At 45.9% G+C, this 20,467-nt stretch overlaps 1 protein-coding gene across 1 annotated transcript in view; it reads right to left on the reverse strand.

The window, feature by feature from the left end:
• Positions 1-16,332, reverse strand: part of LNX2 (ligand of numb-protein X 2) — a 188,595-nt gene extending 172,263 nt beyond the window's left edge. Inside the window, exon 1 of the mRNA XM_073662469.1 lies at positions 16,111-16,332. The gene's annotated coding sequence lies outside the window, so the exon portion shown is untranslated. The remainder of the gene's footprint in view (positions 1-16,110) is intronic.
• Between the last annotated feature and the right edge of the window lie 4,135 nt (positions 16,333-20,467).

Consider the following 20,467-nt stretch of genomic DNA (forward strand, 5'->3'; position numbering starts at 1 on the left):
GATGCGGTGAATCCGCATGTGTTCAATGAACACATGCGGATTCACCTGCGTGCAGCGCTTTGGACACAGCACAAGAATGCTGCGTTCAAAGCACTACCAAAAAGGATCGTGTGCATATACCCTTAAGGTGTTTTACTCCAGAATTCTGGCATAAACACCTTAATCAATCAGCCCCTTGATCTTTACTTCACACAGGCTTGGACTGGCCCACAGCAGAGTAGGAGAATCCTCCGGTGGGCCACCATCCTCTTATATGAGCAGTACTTGGCACTATATACTTGAATCACTATGTACAGATAAAGGCAGCATCTTATTCATGTAACAATCTACCCAGTTCATTGTTATATAAATTTGTGATTGAGGAGAATGTCACATTTGCATGAAGTTGAAAAGTGGGACCCTGGAGCTGGTTACTGGTGGGCCCTTGGCACCCCAAGTCGACAATGAATTAGTTCCTATGGGATTTCTGGGGATTGCTAATAAAAATTATTAAAAATTTTATTGAAATACTTTAGTGTTTTTTGTGCCATTTTGCCAACAGATCTAAAGTTCTAAGATTTCTATTACCTCATTTAATTTTCCCACTGTTATTTTCACTACTCAAAAACCTGTAAAAACTAACATCCTCATTTATTGTCTGGCACCAATGCTTGTTAGTGGGGATGGATTGTGGCCATTTAGTACCTGAGACCTGTTTACCTGCAGATGAAAAGCAAAAATGAATGCAGCAGGTTAATATTTTGCAGTCGAACTGCCTGTCAGGAAAGGAATATATATTAATATAAAGCAAAAATAGTAAAATGAATATTTCACTGGGGAAAACATGAAAGGTAATACACTTCAAATAGCAGGATAGCTGTGCCTAGCACCCCGGAGTGCAGAGCGTACTGGTGAGATTGTAGGGTACAAAAATATTTTGGCGTAACGGCAAAATGTTCATAATATATAAAAAAATATATAATATTTATTTTGTTTGTTTGGGCTCGACAACATTGGACTTTTGACACAGATCAAGGTGTTGTTGGAGGAATTACCTTTTAATTATACATATAAGAGCGATGACAATTGTGATTGTACAGGAATTAATGCAGTGCTTTTTGCTGCAGTAAAGCACTACATATGTATAGACGTCCGTGAAACACAGTCCGTGTGTTTGGTTTCGTAGCAGGTCTCCCAACTTGAATCAACAGTCTCTTATATTCCTATGAGTCGAAAAAACCGGCTGCCAGTCCATATATGTCATGGTCTATACACGATCTGTGTTTCCCAGATGTCTGAATGTCTTATACACATCTGACCATTATTAACAACAGTGTTTACAGGCCAAATTGCTAGTTATCATGTGGCCCTTATTAGTGGAGCAGCAGCAGTTGGTGAGGTACTCGTCTTTCAAGACCCAGCACACTACATGAAGATGGGGGTCCTGGCTGGGTTTGGCTACGGGGGGCACTATGCTCCTGAAGGCCACATAATGCCGGTGACTTCAGCTGGCCAGGACCAGATGGTGTAAAGTTCAATGATGGAGACCACCAGCCAAACAAATGGTCTTTTACTGAACATCAACTTGGTACAATAGACAGCGGGTGCATAACTTCACAAAAGTTTCCTTTACAACATGAAGCATCTTCACACATGGTCTCTCTACCTCTTCCAGACTTACTTGTGTCTGTGCTCAAGTTCCTCTGCCTTCACCACATCCCTGCACAGTACTACAGTCCAGTTAGTGAGAGTCCTGTCCTCAACCTGTGGTTCTGTGTCCTCCTATCTCTTAGGGGAACTAGTTTGCCACTATGGCCATTACTTAAAGGGGTTGTTCGGTGAAAAAAATGATAAGTCTGCAGTCACTCTGTATAACTGCAGACTTATGAATCTCCCCAGGGAAGTCACTTTGCGCTGCGGGGATTCGAAAGTATGAGACCCGGTAACGGAGGGTATTTATAAGTTATACACACCTCCGGCCAGTGGGCATGGCCTCGCTCTCCATACACTTGTGTTGAGCAAGGCCGCGTGTTCTAGTCAGACGCGCCCACTGGCCATCCGCGTCACTAGACGGGGCGTGGCCTCACTCCATACAAGTGCATGGAGCAAGGTGGCGTTGAATGGCCGGGAGTGTGTATAACGTATACATAGCCTCCGTTCCCGGGTCTCATACAGGCAAATCCATGCTGCGCACAGTGCCTGCGCTGGGCGGATTCATAAGTCTGCAGTCACACACAGTGACTGCAGACTTATCACTTTTGACTGGACAACCCCTTTAACTTCTTTGCTTGCTGATGCCTTGGAACTGCCACCCGGCGCACTCTTTTCTTCTCACGTTCCCTGTTCCATCCTGGCCCGTTACCTCTCTGTCTTGCGAACTTGAGGCCGTACTGCTATGTGTCCTGTCCCAGGACCCGTCTCAGGGCATCACTCTGTTCTTCTGTCACTTTTTCTTTCTCTGCTCAGGATCATGGTTTCCACTGCCTCGGTCTCCACTCGCTTTGGGGACATCAAAAAATGCGGCTCTGGTGAGTATACAGACCAAAGGTCTGCTCTAGCAGCAAGCTAGGCCTTGTCTGACTTGTCTGACTCACAACCAGAAAGTCCTATCTGATCTAGCTAAATAGCCCCTCCCTCTCTGGGCTAGTCCCAATTCTTAACTTTATCCATACCTACTCACTATCTGTTGCTGGGCAGAACACAACTCTATCACATAACAACGTAAAACATTATAATGTATCACAGCACATATCAACAAGGGGAAACGTGGACACAACTTCCATTTTCTAACATTAGGATGATTTCACACAGCATTTTTTCCTTCGCTCAGTGGCTCTGTTGGGGCTTACAAGAGAACGCCCCTCAAAATGGGATTTGGACATATGAATCGATGAGACTATTGACTATAATGATGCAGATGGAGTGAAGAATAGTCAATTTTTTCTTATATGCAAAAAAGCGGACATCTGAATGAGGCCTTAGGTAATAGTGCTATCCACCTTTTTCAGGGATAGCACTCGTCCCTGTGATAATCTATGGGGCTGTTCAGATGTCAGTGATTTTTTTTTGACCGAGTGGTGTGTGCAAAATCGAGGAGACATGTCCGAAATTGATCTGAGTGTCGGATCAAAATCCATAATTAAAGTCTGTGGGTCAGTGAAAAAAAAAATCTGACCGCACTCAGATGCCATCTGTGTACTGTCCGTTTTTTCACTGACTAATAGATAAAAAGTTTCTCCACCTTTTCCCTTTTCATCAGTAAAAAAAACTGATGAAGCTCTGACAGAAATTACTAATGAAACGCGGTTCATTTTTCTCGTACGTGAAAAAAAACTGACGTCCAAATTAAACCTTCGGCTATGTTCCCACAGTGAGGTGGAGAGTCTTTGATGTTGTAGATTTCCTGCAGCATTTCTGCACTTGTTAGATAAATTTGGTTACTTGCAGTTTTTAACATGCGGTTTTATCGCATTTTTGACGGTGCGGCTTTGATCTCTGTTTGGTACGTCATGCATTAAAGGGAATCTGTCACCCCCTGGGACTTATCAGACCTCTAAATATGGGCACACAGGTGATAGAAATGTGAATCTATACTTACCTGTATGTCCCATATTAGAGATCTGATTGCTTTGAAAATGCTTTTTATAAAATCATTCTACCTATGCTTGGAGTCCGGGGGACGCCAAGAAATCCCCGCCTACTTAATTAATTTCAATATTCCCCCCCTCCCCTGCATGTCACAGTGCCCTGTGACGTGCAGTTCCCATGCCGGATCCTGCGCCTGCTCAATTTACCTGGTATGCAAGACGCGGTAATTCCGGCAGCCTGTGTATCCTTGTGGAGCAGGGATCTTCTGCGCAGGTGCCGGGAAGGCAGAGTAACTCGCCGTCACCTGCGCAGAAGATCCCTGCTCCACAAGGCTCCACAAGGGGGTGACAGATTCCCTTTAAATAAAGCTGATTTGTTTTTGATATTTTCTGGTATTTGACTTTGACAAAACTTTATTGATACAGTCATGTGCGGATTACACGCGTTTTAGTCCATTTTTTGCATTTTTTACCTATGGATTTTCTGCATCTAATACAAGTCTATGGGAAAATCCGAACAGAAAACTCAGCTTACCTGCAAGAGAAATTAACATGTTGCAGATTTAAAACACGCACCGCAGGTCAGTTTATGCAGCATAAAAAAAAGCACAGTGGACATGAGATTTCTATAAATCCCATCTACATTCCTGGAACTGTAGGACGCTGAGTTTTTGTGAGCAGCAAAAATAAGCATAGTCAAAAACTCATCAAAAAAACTCATTGTGGAAACTTACCGTATTTTTCAGACTATAAGACGCACTTTTTTTCTCCAAAATTTTGGAGGAAAGTGAGGGGGTGCGTCTTATAGTCCAAATACTATATTATTGTATGGCCGCATGGTGGTGGGTGTGGGGGAGCGACAGCAGGGGATCAGCGGGACACAGGAGGCAGCAGCCGCCTGCTGCAGCCTACACTGTGCCCGCTGCTAAAGAAAATGAATATTCCCTGCTCCCCACGCCCATGGGCGTGGAGAGCAATGAATATTCATTTTTCTTAACAGCCGGCACACTGGAGCCGCAGCGCGGCTCCTGCTGCCGCTCTGCGGTCTGTGTACCTGCTATTAAAGCTCATGAATATTCCCTACAACCCACTCACATGGGTTGTAGTGAATATCCATGGTCTTTAATAACGGGCACACTGACCACAAAACGGCAGCAGGAGCCGCGCTGCGGTACAGTGTGCCAGCTATAGAACAGACTGGATGGTCACTGCTCCCCACGCACAGAGTCCCGGCGTGGGGAGCAGTGACTATACCAGCACAGCGTTTCACACTGTGTGAGGGCGCATGGCAGGGACGCCATGCGCGCCCTACCATGCGCGGCTCACACAATGAGAGTGTGGGCAGCAGAGCGGGACAGCGCTGGAGGAGAGAGGATGTGAGTATGAGTGTTTATTTTTTTTTGTAGGCAGCGTGATGGGGGCTCAGAGGGTGCCTTGCATACCAGGATGAGGGCTCAAGGGGTGTCATGCATACCAGGATGGGGGCTCAGAGGGTGCCTTGCATACCAGAATGGGGGCTCAGAGGGTGCCATGCATACCAGGATGGGGGCTCAAGGGGTGCCATGCATACCAGGATGGGGACTCAGAGGGTGCCATGCATACCAGGATGGGAGCTCAAGGGGTTTCATGCATATCAGGATGGGGGCTCAAAGGGTGCCATGCATACCAGGATAGGGGCTCAGAGGGTGCCATGCAGGGGCGGAACTACCGCCCGTGCAGCCGGTTCATTGAACGGGGGCCCCGAGGGAGAGGGGGCCCCTCCAGCCTCCAGCAGGGCCGCCATCAGGGCAGACGCCCTGACTCCAGTGTGGGGCCCAGCCGGTAGGGGCCCCCTCTTGTGATTCTCTCTCCTCACAGGTCCGGGACATCTCAGCGCTGCGCTCCTGCGGCAGCACCTTCATGATTCCCCTGATTTCCGGTCATGTGACGGCGCCGTCACATGGCCGGAAGTCAGGAGAACCTGGTGTTAGCGATTTGGACGAGCGCCAGGATTCTGCAGGGATCGCATGGGGGTAAGTTTTACAAGTTTTGTTTTTTTCAAAATACAATTTACTAGGAGTGGGGGAATGGGAGGTGTGTGTGTGTGTGTGTGTGTGTGTGTGTGTGTGTGTGTGTTAGTGTTATAAGAGATGCACATGGGGGGGGGGAGATGATAAAAGATGCACATGGGGTGGGGGGGATGAGAGAGGTGCACATGTGGGGGGAGGGGGATGAGAGAGGTGCACATGTGGGGGGAGGGGGATGAGAGAGGTGCACGTGGGGGGGGAGATGATAAAAGATGCACATGGGGTGGGGGGGATGAGAGAGGTGCACATGTGGGGGGAGGGGGATGAGAGAGGTGCACATGTGGGGGGAGGGGGATGAGAGAGGTGCACGTGGGGGGGGAGATGATAAAAGATGCACATGGGGTGGGGGGGATGAGAGAGGTGCACGTGGGGGGGATGAGAGATGCACATGGGGGGGGATGAGAGATGCACATGGGGGGGGGATGAGAGATGCACATGGGGGGGATGAGAGATGCACATGGGGGGGATGAGAGATGCACATGGGGGGGGATGAGAGATGCACATGGGGGGGATGAGTGATGCACATATGGGGGGGTGAGAGATGCACATGGGGGGTGAGAGATGCACGGGGGGGTGAGAGATGCATCGGGGGGGTGAGCTGCACATTGGGGGGATGAGAGCTGCACATGGGGGGGTTATGTTTACATAAGTTTGTTGCCTTATGAAGCGCAGGGGGGGGGGCCCCAAAAAATTTCTTGCACAGGGGCCCACTACAGTCTGTGTCCGCCCCTGGTGCCATGCATACCAGGATGGGGACTCAGAGGGTGCCATGCATACCAGGATGGGGGCTCAGAGGGTGCCATGCATACCAGGATGGGGGCTCAGAGGGTGCCATGCATACCAGGATGGGGGCTCAAGGGGTGTCATGCATACCAGGATGGGGGCTCAGAGGGTGCCATGCATACCAGGATGGGGGCTCAAGGGGTGTCATGCATACCAGGATGGGTGATCAAGGGGTGCCATGCATACCAGGATGGGGGCTCAAGGGGTGTCATGCATACCAGGATGGGGGCTCAAGGGGTGTCATACATACCAGGATGGGGGCTCAGGGGGTGCCATGCATACCAGGATGGGGGTTCAAGGGGTGCCATGCATACCAGGATGGGGGCTCAAGGGGTGCCATGCATACCAGGATGAGGTATCAAGGGGTGCCATGCATACCAGGATGGGGGCTCAAGGGGTGCCATGCATACCAGGATGGGGGCTCAAGGGGTGCCATGCATACCAGGATGGGGGCTCAAGGGGTGCCATGCATATCAAGATGGGGGATAAAGGGGCATCATGCATACCAGGATGGGAATAAAGGGGTGCCATGCATACCAGGATGGGGGATAAAGGGGTGCCATGCATACTAGGACGGGGGCTCAAGGGGTGCCATGCATACCAAGATGGGGGATAAAGGTGTGTCATCCATACCAGGATGGGGATAAAGGGGTGCCATGCATACCAGGATGGGGATAAAGGGGTGCCATGCATACCAGGATGGGGGATGGAGGGGTGCCATGCTTACCAGGATGGGGGATAAAGGGGTGCCATGCATACCAGGATGGGGATAAAGGGGTGCCATGCATACCAGGATGGGGATAAAGGGGTGTCATGCATACCAGGATGGGGGATAAAGGGGTGCCATGCTTACCAGGATGGGGGATAAAGGGGTGCCATGCATACCAGGATGGCGGATAAAGGGGTGCCATGCATACCAGGATGGGGGATAAAGGGGTGCCATGCATACCAGGACGGCACCCCTTGATTCCCCATCCTGGTATGCATGGCACCCCTTTATCCCCCATCCTGGTATGCATGGCACCCATTGAGCCCCCATCCTGGTATGCATTGCACCCCTTGATACCTCATCCTGGTATGCATGGCACCCCTTGAGCCCCTATCCTGGTATGCATGGCACCCCTTGAGCCCCCATCCTGGTATGCATGGCATCCCTTTATCCCCTTCATAAGGGGGCGCCATGCATACCAAGATGGGATGGGGGCCACTTATACCAGGAAGGAGGGCCATACATACCAGGTTGGAGTATATTAACAGAATTAGGGGACATTATCCCAATACCAGTGTCAGCAGCAGACCCCCTCCCCCATAACAGGGCATCATGAACACATTTTTTGCTTCATTTTTTTTTCCTATTTTCCTCCTTTAAAACCTAGGTGCGTCTTATGGTCCGGTGCGTCTTATAGTCCGAAAAATAAGGTAATTTTAGAGAACCTGCTGTCAGAACAGCTCACTAACAAATCCACAATGAAATCATTCTGCAGCAAGCAATGTACAGGGAAGCATACAGGCTGTAGAAGCCAAACATTGCAAGATTCATAATGAAACCCAATTGTAAAAAATGCTTTTATACAAGTAAACACAATTGTCCCTGAAGGTGGCAATCCTTAAAGTTGTGTAGAACTTTGTAACATTTATATTTTAAATGTTACAAAAATGGCTATACCGTCTAATGTCTGGCACTTGCAGCAATGCCTACTATATGCTGGACCACATCCTGAGCTGGTGACCTTATCTTTTCTAGTTTCCTCTACACCCAGAAAGGAAATAATTGTGTCCAACTCATGGAGACCGAATAAAAATCAACCCTATTGTAAAACCGAATTTTTCCAATTTAGCCTTAATGACTTTCAAGACTCAGTTAATGCTACTGACCCATGTAAATATCATAATTATGCATTATAAAACATGTAGTAACGTTGTAGTAGGACTTTGCAATGTGCCGTGGTTATACTATAGCCCAGGCAATACTATAAGATAGCAAATCAGCCGATTGTGAGAAATCCAACCTAAGTACAAGATACAAATGTCTAGAGATCTACTGTATTCTTGTCAGAACAGACCGTGCACCATATTTTACATGAAGGAATACAGGCTTTAAATCAATCCAGTAATCAATAAGTCAATCCTCAGTATATCCTTTGCCACAACTTGTCTGACACAGGGTTCAGCTAACAAAGCCGATAAGGATGATTATTCATTGTCTTTTGGAATCTCAATTTTAAAATCTATGCCTCCAGTGCTGACCTCAGTTCCCCCGTTATATATGTTTGCCCATAATCATTATGGTTTTTGAGACATGCTGTTCTGTAATTACACGTCCGTGGTAATCAATAGAACTCAATGAAACTGCTTTCAGCTGGAAGAAAAAAAAACCTACACACCAAAAGGGTAATTTTACAGTTTTACTACACTTTATTCCCCTGAGGTAGCCATCAATGCGAAACGTGGTTTTTTGTGCTATTTAGCACAGACAGACCTTTACTGTAGATGTATCAGGAACTTGGCTTACACTTTTGATCTACAGTATACTGTATATTACCCTTTATAAGACCGCCTAGAAGCCTGATCATTAGCTGTGTATATCATATGCTGAAAGTTAGGTTTGTCATATACATTAGATAGCTGTCCCTTTCCGCCATAAACATTTACTCTCAGTTTGCCTATTGGTGGCAACTTACCTCCAACAATAACAAAAGGATCTGTCATTAAAGGGGTTGTCTGGTCTGTGTGACTGCAGGTTTATGAATCCCCCCAGAGCACGCACTGTGCGCTGTGAGGATTCACCGGTTTCTGAGCTAGGACCGGAGGGGTATGTATGAGTTATACATACTCCCGGCCAGAGCCCGTCCATGGCATACACTTGGAGCAAACGATTTATCTTTTTAGACCGGACAACCTCTTTAAAATTCAACAGCCCGATCCTTCTTTTCTCCGACATAAACTATTCAGGAGAAATAGAAGACCACCATAGACATCACTCTGCTGATACACCAAAAATCAGCAAATATCTTTATTCTTATGTGTATGGCCAGATTTCTCGATCCCCCATACACGGTTAAGCATGCGTATGTACTCAGTAGGAAAAGGGGGTGTATACCGCTGTCAGACAGCTCTGCCAGTGGCTTATCTCTCTGAGAACATGTAAGACTTGGTCAGTCGAAATCAAATCTGCCATCTGGGAAGAGTCGGATCTTGAAGAGTATCTCCCATTCATTTAAGAAAACGGGAGATAAACAGCAGTACTTGGCAGTGGCCACAAACAATGTGGGGGGCTGCTGTGTTTCACTCTGTACATTGCTTACATCGGACCTCTGCAGATATCAGCAGACCGGTGGGGTGCCAGGCTGTGACATTAATCATATTTTTTAAATAAAAAAAACAAGTTAAACATAAAATCTAGTCTGCTTAATATCAAATAACAGCAATATACTAATATATGAAAGGACTGCTCCAGTTAGCATGTGTGAGTGATGAAAAAGTAGAGCACTGAGTCCCCAGGGAACTGGCCCACTATTACGTCACTTGTGCTATCACAAGACTTAAAGGAAAGCTATCATCAGAAAAATGATCTATTGTTTAAATCAGGTTTCCGTGCTACATTTATTTTTTGGAAAAATTTGCGTTTTTTTTTAATTTAGATTAAGATCTTTATTAAAAAAATAAATAAATAAAAATGAGTTATCTAGCAATTTCCACACTGCCCACTGGGGCTTGCTTAGACTCACACTTAGGCCACGTTCACACGTTCAGTATTTTACATCAGTATTTGTAAGCCAAAAGCAGGAGTGGAACAATCAGAGGAAAAGTGTAATAGAAACACGTCACCACTTCTGTATTTTTCACCCACTCCTGGTTTTGGCTTACAAATACTGATGTAAAATACTGACCAAATACTGCAAGTGTGCACGTGGCCTTATTGTGTTTCCAGGAAGAGTTTTCAGCAAAGATTTCAAATTCAGAATTACAATGACTGATAACTCCTCTATAAACCGCTGGTAAAGAAAGATCCACCAATCACAATAGAGGATATCACCGCTGACTCTGCTCCCCTCCATTCACAATGACCTTTGCACACGCTCATTACATGCTTCCAAAGATAGTGTCGAAATCTGACCATTGTGGCTGTGTACATGTGGATTTGCTGAAATCATAGGAAGTTAATGTCTAAAAAGCCCCAGAGGACACCATGTACATTGCAACATTTCTATATTTTTTAATACATATTGGATATGTTAAAAAAAATGCAATTTTTTTTTACATTTTAGACAAAATCCTGATTTAAGTAATAAGTAATTTTCTGATGATAGCTTTCCTTTAAAGAAGAAGTTGGCGGGAAATTGTAACCGCTCTATATTTATTTCATTGCTCTATAGATACTTTTGATTGAAATTGATGTTTAAAGTGAATATATTGTCCAAAAATACACATTTTTAGGTGTTTTTCCATCTAAAATATACAAAAATACAGTAGTTTTTCCTCTGGTTGCTAAGCCTCACGTTTGGTCAACACTACCTGTTTTATGAAGATCATTATATAGTCTCAAATAGGTCACATTTAAAAAGTGGGGGCAGATAATACAGAACCGACGCTGACAATAAGGCCACGTTCACACATTCAGTATTTGGTCAGTATTTTACACCAGTATTTGTAAGCCCAAACCAGGAGTGGGTGATACATACAGAAGTGGTGACGTGTTTCTATTACTTTTCCTCTGATTGTTCCACTCCTTGTTTTGGCTTACAAATACTGAGGTAAAATACTGACCAAATACTGAAGGTATGAACAAGGCCTAAGTGATGGACAGCCCTCTCCCTGCGCAGTAAGCTCTGCACAGATAACAGCACATGCCCACAACACTCTGCACAGATGTCTACATGTCGAATTCTAATGTTTGTGTGACTGCTGTAAAGGAAATCTCCGAGACAATGCTCAGTTCAGGCAAGATGGTTGCCACATAATAAAAATAAATAAATAAACAAATTCCCCCAAAATGGTTTAATATTAATAAAAAAAATGTTGATTTGATTCTATGAGGCTGGACAGGTATCTGAGATGGTTTAGTGAATCCTGCATTGAGCAGGGGGTTGGACACGATGACCCCGGAGGTCCCCTCCAACTCCAACATTCTATAATTCTATGATTTCTATTCAAATGTTCATACTTACTCTTGTAATCTTGGCATATCCTATACTCTACTGATCACATATAAAGCAAATATAGAAGTGACTCAGTTGCAGATTCTCCAACACATAATATCGTGGGAGATGTAGAAGAAATGTGTAAAGAAAAAAAATGCTTTAGTTACAGGATCCGCGCAGCTGTTCTCTCACTCTGACAAAACCCCCACTCGGTATCAGCACTAAGAAGGTGTGTGAATTGGAAAGGAGATGTCCCAGATTGCGCTGGTTCTGGTCTTAGTGGCTGAAGCTTTGTTGCTAGGGAGAGAAATGGATGAGCTTCCCAGGAGGGTCTTTTGGCACAATGAGCGGGGGAATTGAGGCCACCGTTCCACTTCCTATCATAGGGTAATCGTCAGGAGCCGGTCAGGTCCATAGACTGGTCTGTGTAGCTATTCTATGGAGGACATGAAATGTGCGGATTGAAGCTGTAGTGTCCGCCAAGCGCACACAAGAGAGCATTATCCGGAGCTGGATCGGCTAAAAGAGACTCGAAAAGCATTTGTCAAAATGATCACTGACAGATCATTAGAATAGTTCTTTCAGGTGAAATGTGTGACGGTCAGGTAGAAAAACAAACATGGCACCCTTATTGCAAACCTATAAACTATAGGCACATAGATACCCTTCAAATGGAAATGAGAGCTATCATGGTAGAATACGGATAGGGCTTGATTTGCACACTTCTCTGATTATTCATCTGCAGTGACTGCTAGGGAAAAAAGGAATAGGAGGTTGCTGTGACTAGTAGGGGAACAAAGGAGAGTGCTAAAAATACTGAGGAAGTGGGGATCTGATGTAACTACTAGGGAGAAAAGGAATATGAGGTTGCTGTGACTACTAGGGAAGCAGAGGGGACTTCTATGACTACAGTACATTGTTACTGGTGGACAAGCCCTACAGTACATTGTTACTGGTGGACCAGCCCTACAGTACATTGTTACTGGTGGACCAGCCCTACAGTACATTTTTACTGGTGGATCAGCCCTACAGTACATTGTTACTGGTGGACTAGCCCTACAGTACATTGTTACTGGTGGACAAGCCCTACAGTCCATTGTTACTGGTGGATCAGCCCTACAGTACATTGTTACTGATGGATCAGCCCTACAGTACATTGTTACTGGTGGACTAGCCCTACAGTACATTGTTACTGGTGGACTAGCCCTACAGTACATTGTTACTGGTGGACAAGCCCTATAGTACATTGTTACTGGTGGACCAGCCCTACAGTACATTGTTACTGGTGGACCAGCCCTACAGTACATTTTTACTGGTGGACAAGACCTACAGTACATTGTTACTGGTGGACAAGCCCTACAGTACATTGTTACTGGTGGACTAGCCCTACAGTACATTATTACTGGTGGACCAGCCCTACAGTACATTGTTACTGGTGGACAAGCCCTACAGTACATTGTTACTGGTGGACCAGCCCTACAGTACATTGTTACTGGTGGACAAGCCCTACAGTACATTGTTACTGGTGGACCAGCCCTACAGTACATTTTTACTGGTGGATCAGCCCTACAGTACATTGTTACTGGTGGACTAGCCCTACAGTACATTGTTACTGGTGGACAAGCCCTACAGTACATTGTTACTGGTGGATCAGCCCTACAGTACATTGTTACTGGTGGACCAACCCTACAGTACATTGTTACTGGTGGACCAGCCCTACAGTACATTGTTACTGGTGGACCAGCCCTACAGTACATTGTTACTGGTGGATCAGCCTACAGTACATTGTTACTGGTGGATCAGCCCTATAGTACATTGTTACTGGTGGATCAGCCCTACATTACATTGTTACTGGTGGACCAACCCTACAGTACATTGTTACTGGTGGACTAGCCCTACAGTACATTATTACTGGTGGACCAGCCCTACAGTACATTGTTACTGGTGGACAAGCCCTACAGTACATTGTTACTGGTGGACAAGCCCTACAGTACATTGTTACTGGTGGACTAGCCCTACAGTACATTATTACTGGTGGACCAGCCCTACAGTACATTGTTACTGGTGGACAAGCCCTACAGTACATTGTTACTGGTGGACCAGCCCTACAGTATATTGTTACTGGGTCCTAACATTTTGAGCAGTCTCCTACACATAATTAAGCTCTAGGCCTTCATTAATGGTAAAGTGGCCATGACTGGTATGTCAGAGGCTGTCTAGAAGTCCACAGCTCATAGAGACCTCTCTCCGTTAGGTACTGTGGTGAGGCTGCAGCCCCATGTCTTCCCCGTAGAGTCCATCTCTGCGGTGCCCCCTCCACTAGGACATTTAAATGCAAATGTAAAAAGGATTATACTGATAGGACAAGACTGCTGCGTCCAGTGTCCCATGGACTTATTTATGCATTGACAGGCCTGTTTTAATTTATACATGAAATATGAATAATGAATCGTCCTTTGCAATTACTCTGCAATCTGTTACTCCTCCGTTATCCCTCTTAGAAGTTTATGAACAAATTGACAACTGGGTGTTACTAGTTGGGGGTGTGCCCCTATACAATCTGACTCTGTCCAATCAGTGCTAAGAGTATCTGACACACCCCTTTGACAAGAAAAATAGCAACACCCAATAATCAATTTCTTCACCAATTTCTAGAATGAATAACAAAGGAATGGCACTAAGCAATGAGTTATGAGAAAATATTCCCCAGGATTGTCATTTCATTAAAGGGGTTGTCTGGGGAAAAGACGTTATTATCACCTATCCACAGTGGAAAATTAAAGATCGGTGAGGGACTGACTATTGGGATCTCCACCGATCGGCAGAACGGGGTCCTTTTATCCCCGACCACATGCCTGCCCACCTCTCCATTAATTCTCTGTGCCCAGCTTTTTCGACAATCCTCATAGAGAACGAATGCAGCGGCGGTTGAACTTATGTATTAATTCTAGCGGGGATAAAAGTGCCCCATTCTGATGATCGGAGAGGGTCCCAGCACTGAAGATAATTTCTTTTCACCGGAAAGTATTTACTTATACATACATGTCTGTAGCTCGTCTTTAATAGTCACCATGTCACCAACTTCAACAAAACAAAAGGCATCCATTATTATATCTCTTGGACCTGATAAGCCTGGTATATTTATAATGTATCCAAAGTAAGTACACCAGCCTTATCAGGTCTAAAAGATCTATTGAATAACCCATGCAGTTTGTATTTTGAAATCTGGTGACAGATCTGCTTTAAGCAATAGCTAATATATCTATGTGCAAGAAGGGACATTATGAATGCAGCAGTTGTGCGACCGCCAAAACCTTTACAATTGTTTGCGTGCTCATTGAATGTTACAGGTCACCCAAGGGAAGAGAAATGTACTGACGCGGGGCATTGGGGAGAGTGACAACTTTTCATTTGCTGCTATTAGAAATCCACTTCGATATGGTAACAACATACATGGAAGGAGAAGTCTAATCGTGATGTTGCTTTCAGTCTATGCAGCATTCAAAGTTTTCCTCTGGCCCCAGAGTCGGCCAAGGTAAATGTTTCCATAAGTTGGATATGTTTTGGCAGCAGGCTTCCTCCTGATCTGCGGCAGGGTATACACCTCTGTAATCAATGCTGCAAGTAACTTACCAGCACCCAAAGATCAACAGCTGCCACATCTCATCTTACAGCAAATATACCGACAGGGGAAAGTGGATCCTTTTCCATCAATTTTGCACATGGGACGTGGATTTAACCCTTCCTCTGCCCCCTAGCTGTGCAACATCCTGCAGAGGCTCGGGAAGATCCAATGCTTCCTACTACAGATTTTTTTTTATTTTTATCAACACATCTGTAATTAGGATGCGTAATTATCACTCGCTAATCATGTAATTTAGAACGCCGAGCCGATGATGCCAACAGAGCAAGCAAGGAGTTGCAGGTACCTATTGCATCAAAGGGGACGCTGGCCATACAGCTAGGAGACCACAACAAAAGAATTCAATTAGGCATGACTGATTCCAGAAAACCGACCGGAGATACAGAATGAATGATTCCAAGGATCCCTATGGTTATATGAAGCGTAAATTGGTGTGTGCGTCCCCGATCTGGCGACACGTCGGTTATGTCCATCATGTGCAATCAGCTGGATACTTTACATCACATACTCAGCAGTACTGCACACACATCTCAAGGAAAAAAAAAAAAAAGATGCATTTTGCATATGTTGCAGTTTTGTTTTTTTTTCCCCCCAATTCACAATTTCACATACAACTTTCCCATTGCAGCAAAGAAACGAATTACAAAATTAAATTTCCACTTGTCACCCGAATGAAAGTTCGCTCACTCCGGGAAAAAAGTCAATATTGGAGAATGGACGTTATTAGCGATTGTGCACAATTTATAGAATAATGTGCAAAACAAAGGAAGCTCCATCTGACAGTAAGTGGGCAGCCCTGCCCAATGTCAGACCTCATAATACACACCCCCACACCTCATGCATCAATGAGCTGTAGACCCCCTTACCCCTCTCCTCCTCCCCCCCCCTTAGAAATAAAGAAGTTAACTCACCCCTGTCTGTGATATCCCCCTAGGCAACAAGCCAGCGTTGCGCTCACAGCACATATATGTGATAGAAACACAGGATAGTCCTGATCGCCCAATATGCCTGAGTGGGAGAGGTGACGGTCAGAGTGCCCCCTCCCTCCTCCTTCGCCTATTGCTGCTGCTGACACACTCCTGCCAAGGCTCCGCTGCAGCTCAACCCAGACTATGGTTACCCAGGAAACCTAAAAACCCACCCCATCCTAGTATAGAAAGCCAGTCGTGTCCTTGAATGACAGCCGCTCTGGACCAATAGGCTTTGAGAAGGGAGTAGGAGATTGCTCATGCAGTTGCAGTAGCCTGGTAAAAAGCAAGTGACAGGTTAGGGATCAGAGTACCTACCTCTGGAGTTGGGATCTGTGTAAGGGCTCATACCCATATGTGTGAAAAAAAAGGTTCCAATATCGGGACCGAAAAATCGGACGAGTGTCATGCAAGTGTCATGAGAGGACAATGTGATTTTTCACACCTAGCATCCATATGACATACGTATGCAATGCGGTTTTTTTGTCTGCAACTATTATTCTGCAATTATTTATAGGACCATTTACAGAGTTCTATGCTACAGAATGGTAATGTATCCATAAAAATCGGATGCCATACGGATGGTCCGTATGCCATCCATTTTTTTCCTCACACCCATTGACTTGCATTGGCGAAGGCTCATCAGATATACGTGGCAAATCGCAGCATGCGTTTTTCTCGCACATGAGTATGCAGCATGCTGCGATTTTTTTCTCAGTCCGATTTCAGCTGAGAAAAAAAATCGCAGATGAGCTGTAACACATAGATTAAAATTGGGCAGAGTGCAATCCGATTTTTTATTGGATTGCAGTCATCCGTTTTTCTCACAAATGAGTATGAGCCCTAAGCATTAGTATCCGTTAATCTAAAATATAGTCAGTGGATTAATTTACTGGCTGCAAAAATTGCTAATAAAGATTGTGATTTTTTTTTAATATATATATATATATATATATATATATATATATATATTGCACTAACATATTCCGCATGCGCTTTACAATACAAAACATAAAAAAAATAATGAATGGTCTGAAGCAAATCTGGAATGTTATACATGACCTGCAAGAATTGCTAATTCCTTACATAGCAGGTAAAGGAAAGATGATATTGTATCCACCTGGAAATAACACATGTAATTGTAACAATGTGCAAGCAAGGCAGCTTCATTCCCACAGTGATAACATTGTTTCCATCATCAGTAAAAAATAAATAAATAGTTTGATTTCTGGCACCAAGCTTTCTAATGAAATTGATTTCCCCATGGATGTATAGTCAGCCATGCATGACCATGAAATTACTGGTGGGGGAAGGACATGAAAGATGCATGCATTACTATCTGAAGTGCAGGCTAAGGCTGTGTGCCCACGTAGCATTTTTCAAGCGTATATGCTGCGGAATTTCCGCAGCGTAAACGCTTGAAAAACGCATGTATATCCGCACCCCATGGTCCCCAATGGGATTCCGCAAGTTCTATGCACATGCTGCGGATTTTTCCGCAGCGTTTATGCCGCGTTCAAAAATCCGCAGCATGTCATTTAATTTTGCGTTTCCGCAAGCGGAATTGCCTTTGTCCAATGCATAAAAAACGCAAGGCAATTCCGCATGTGGAAAACGCGTGATAAACGCACGAAAAATGCGCGATAAACGCGTGCAGAATTCCGCATGCGTTTTTCCGGGAGAGGACTTGCATTTATGCAGCAGAAATTTTCTGCTTCATAAATGCAACGTGGGCACATAGCCTTATTCCTCAGGGCTGCATTATATGCACAGATGTAACAATGAATGGGACTTTGCTTGCTTTTTGGTATGTAAATAGGAAGAAATTCAAATTACATAAGTGTCTCTTTTAATCTATAGATCAAAGACGTAAAATCTCAAGTTTTCTTAGTTTGCTCAGATGCAATGCATATGAAAAATGGATCGAACATGTGTAATTAAATTCATATTATTGTGTCGTACGGTGCTACAACCATACACTCTCTAATGTCGGTCCCTGCCAACACATCCTGGCATTAGTCTGTGAAGGCTATCCTACTAAATTTTACAGTCTCTCTCCTACCACCTAGCAGTCCAGCAAAGACAGACACTTAAAGGGGTGGTCTGAAAGCAAAGCAATTTTCATTCTAAATCCCCATCTATTTAGTGCCATAATCTAAATTATTTTATAATACACTTGCATTAAAAATTCCCTATCCTGCATTAAAAATTCCCTATAACTACACTATCTAATTACTTTTCTATTTTTTCCCTACGTCCTTTTTTAATGATGCTTAGTTTGAGATTCCCAGTGAATGATGGGATACTCAAGCGAAGCATCTGTGGCACCCCAGGGGTCTGGTTGCCACAGTGGTAGAAATACCATGTCTGAGAGCGAGCATGGGTTTCCCTGGTCAGGAGCACATTTGCATGCAACGCCTCCTGCCCCAGTCCAGGGAGGGGAGGAACCTGCTCTTTATAAACTGGATCTGGGGCGGGGTTAGTTAGTTAGCTCCAGAGGAAGGGACAGAGGAGCAGCAAGGAGCTCTGTAGGAGCCAGGAGCTGAAGGCCAGGGATTGGAGCTGGCAAAAGACGCAGAGAACCGGACACCGGAGTCCGAGGCTGTGAGGATATTCACATCCAGCAGCAGAAACCACCTGGCAGGGGATTTCAGGTCCTCTGGCCATAGAAAGCCCGGAGGCTCAGTCACACGCAAGGGACCGGCACCGCCATAGAGGAGCGGAAGGCACCAAAGGCCCCAAGTCACCAGCCATACGGGTAAGCACCACACGGTACACTCAGGGACGTGGGCTACTACACGACTACAACAGGGTAGCCAGGAAGAGTGCAGTCAGACGGGAAGGCCTACACCTCCACCTGGCCAGGGGGACTCTTGTTCACTCACAGACTGACCAGGCCTCTAATGTTAGCCAGTACTCCCAGCAGGGCCTTCTTCATTACCAACAGTAAAGACCCTGAACTGCACTGCACGGACTCTGAGTCATTTCTGCTGCGCCCATGCACCACAATCCTCACTATCTACACATGCTGCCCTGAGGCTATACTCCTCCCGTGGGGAGTTATACTACCCTCTGCTGCGCACCCAACATCAGCCTCAGCGGTCTGCCCCGCAGCGGCGGTTCTCAGTGACCGCAATCCACGGGTGGCGTAGTCGGACATTTCAACATTAAAAACCAAGTAAACTGGTTTGACCACCCTGAGCCACGGGACCGGGTCGCCGCCACGGAGACTACAACCCCTGACATTACACAGAGACTCGGCTTTGGGTATTCGCCCGCACACGGCCCAGGGGGCGCGTCAACTTTGGCGTAGTCGGCAGGATTTCGTGCTCGCAACCACCGGGTATTGCGTGCCTGAAGAAAGACTGTGATACTTACCGTGGTGAAGTTTCCCGCCATCCGCAGCAGTTTTCCCGCCTTCCGCAGCCATTTTCCCGCCATTGGGCGCCATTTTTGGGACGCCGTGCGGGAAGAAGAGGGGCGTGGACGCCAAAAGTGTGCGAGAGCTGAAGCCCCTTACATACTGACGCTGCGCAAGGTCCTGGAAGGAGCCCAGCGGACGCCGACGTCACCCGCGCGCGACGCAAGGTCTTCGACCCCGACGATCGCCTGTGGAGCCGCGGCCTACGGAGAAGAAGTAAGGGAAGGTAGGCCACGGTTAACTAGGGGGGAGGAAGACACCAGGAATGGAGGGAGCTCCCACCGCCAGCGCGGCTGCTGCCGCAGTGATGCCGTTCACGATGCCATATATCCCCGGAGTGGCATGGTTACCCCAGTACTCAGGGGAGTCGCATACCCTGAGCGACTTTAAAGAAAGACTGAATAACCTATTCAAAGTATACCCCCTGTCGGAGGAACAAAAAGTGAGCAACCTGATAGGTCAGTTAATTGGAGCAGCCCAAAGAGAAGTGAAGTCCTGGTCAGCCAGGGAAAAGGGGACTGTAAAGGAAATACTGGCCCGTCTAAAGGACACTTTTGATACCCGCACCTCAGCAGACATGAAATTAAAATTTTATGGATGCAAACAGCGGGCACAAGACAGTATATGGGACTATGCATTGAATTTGCAGGAGGCCCTGAGAGCCATTAAGCAGGCAGACCCTGACAGCGTGCGGAATGAGGATAAGCTGTTGTCTGAACAGTTCATTGAGGGTCTACTGTCCAGCGCCCACCGAACCCAGTTGCGTGTAATGGCCTTGCAGAACCCTGATTTGGACTTTGCGCAGTTTAAAGACAGGGCCATCCGGGTGATCCGAGAACCGGCACCAGGTGGCGCTGTAACCCACAGGCGCCCTGCTAT

Source organism: Phyllobates terribilis, unplaced genomic scaffold (assembly GCF_046119375.1).
Source record: "Phyllobates terribilis strain yellow unplaced genomic scaffold, ASM4611937v1 Scaffold_2__4_contigs__length_985480577, whole genome shotgun sequence".
Classification (NCBI taxonomy): Eukaryota; Metazoa; Chordata; class Amphibia; order Anura; family Dendrobatidae; genus Phyllobates; species Phyllobates terribilis.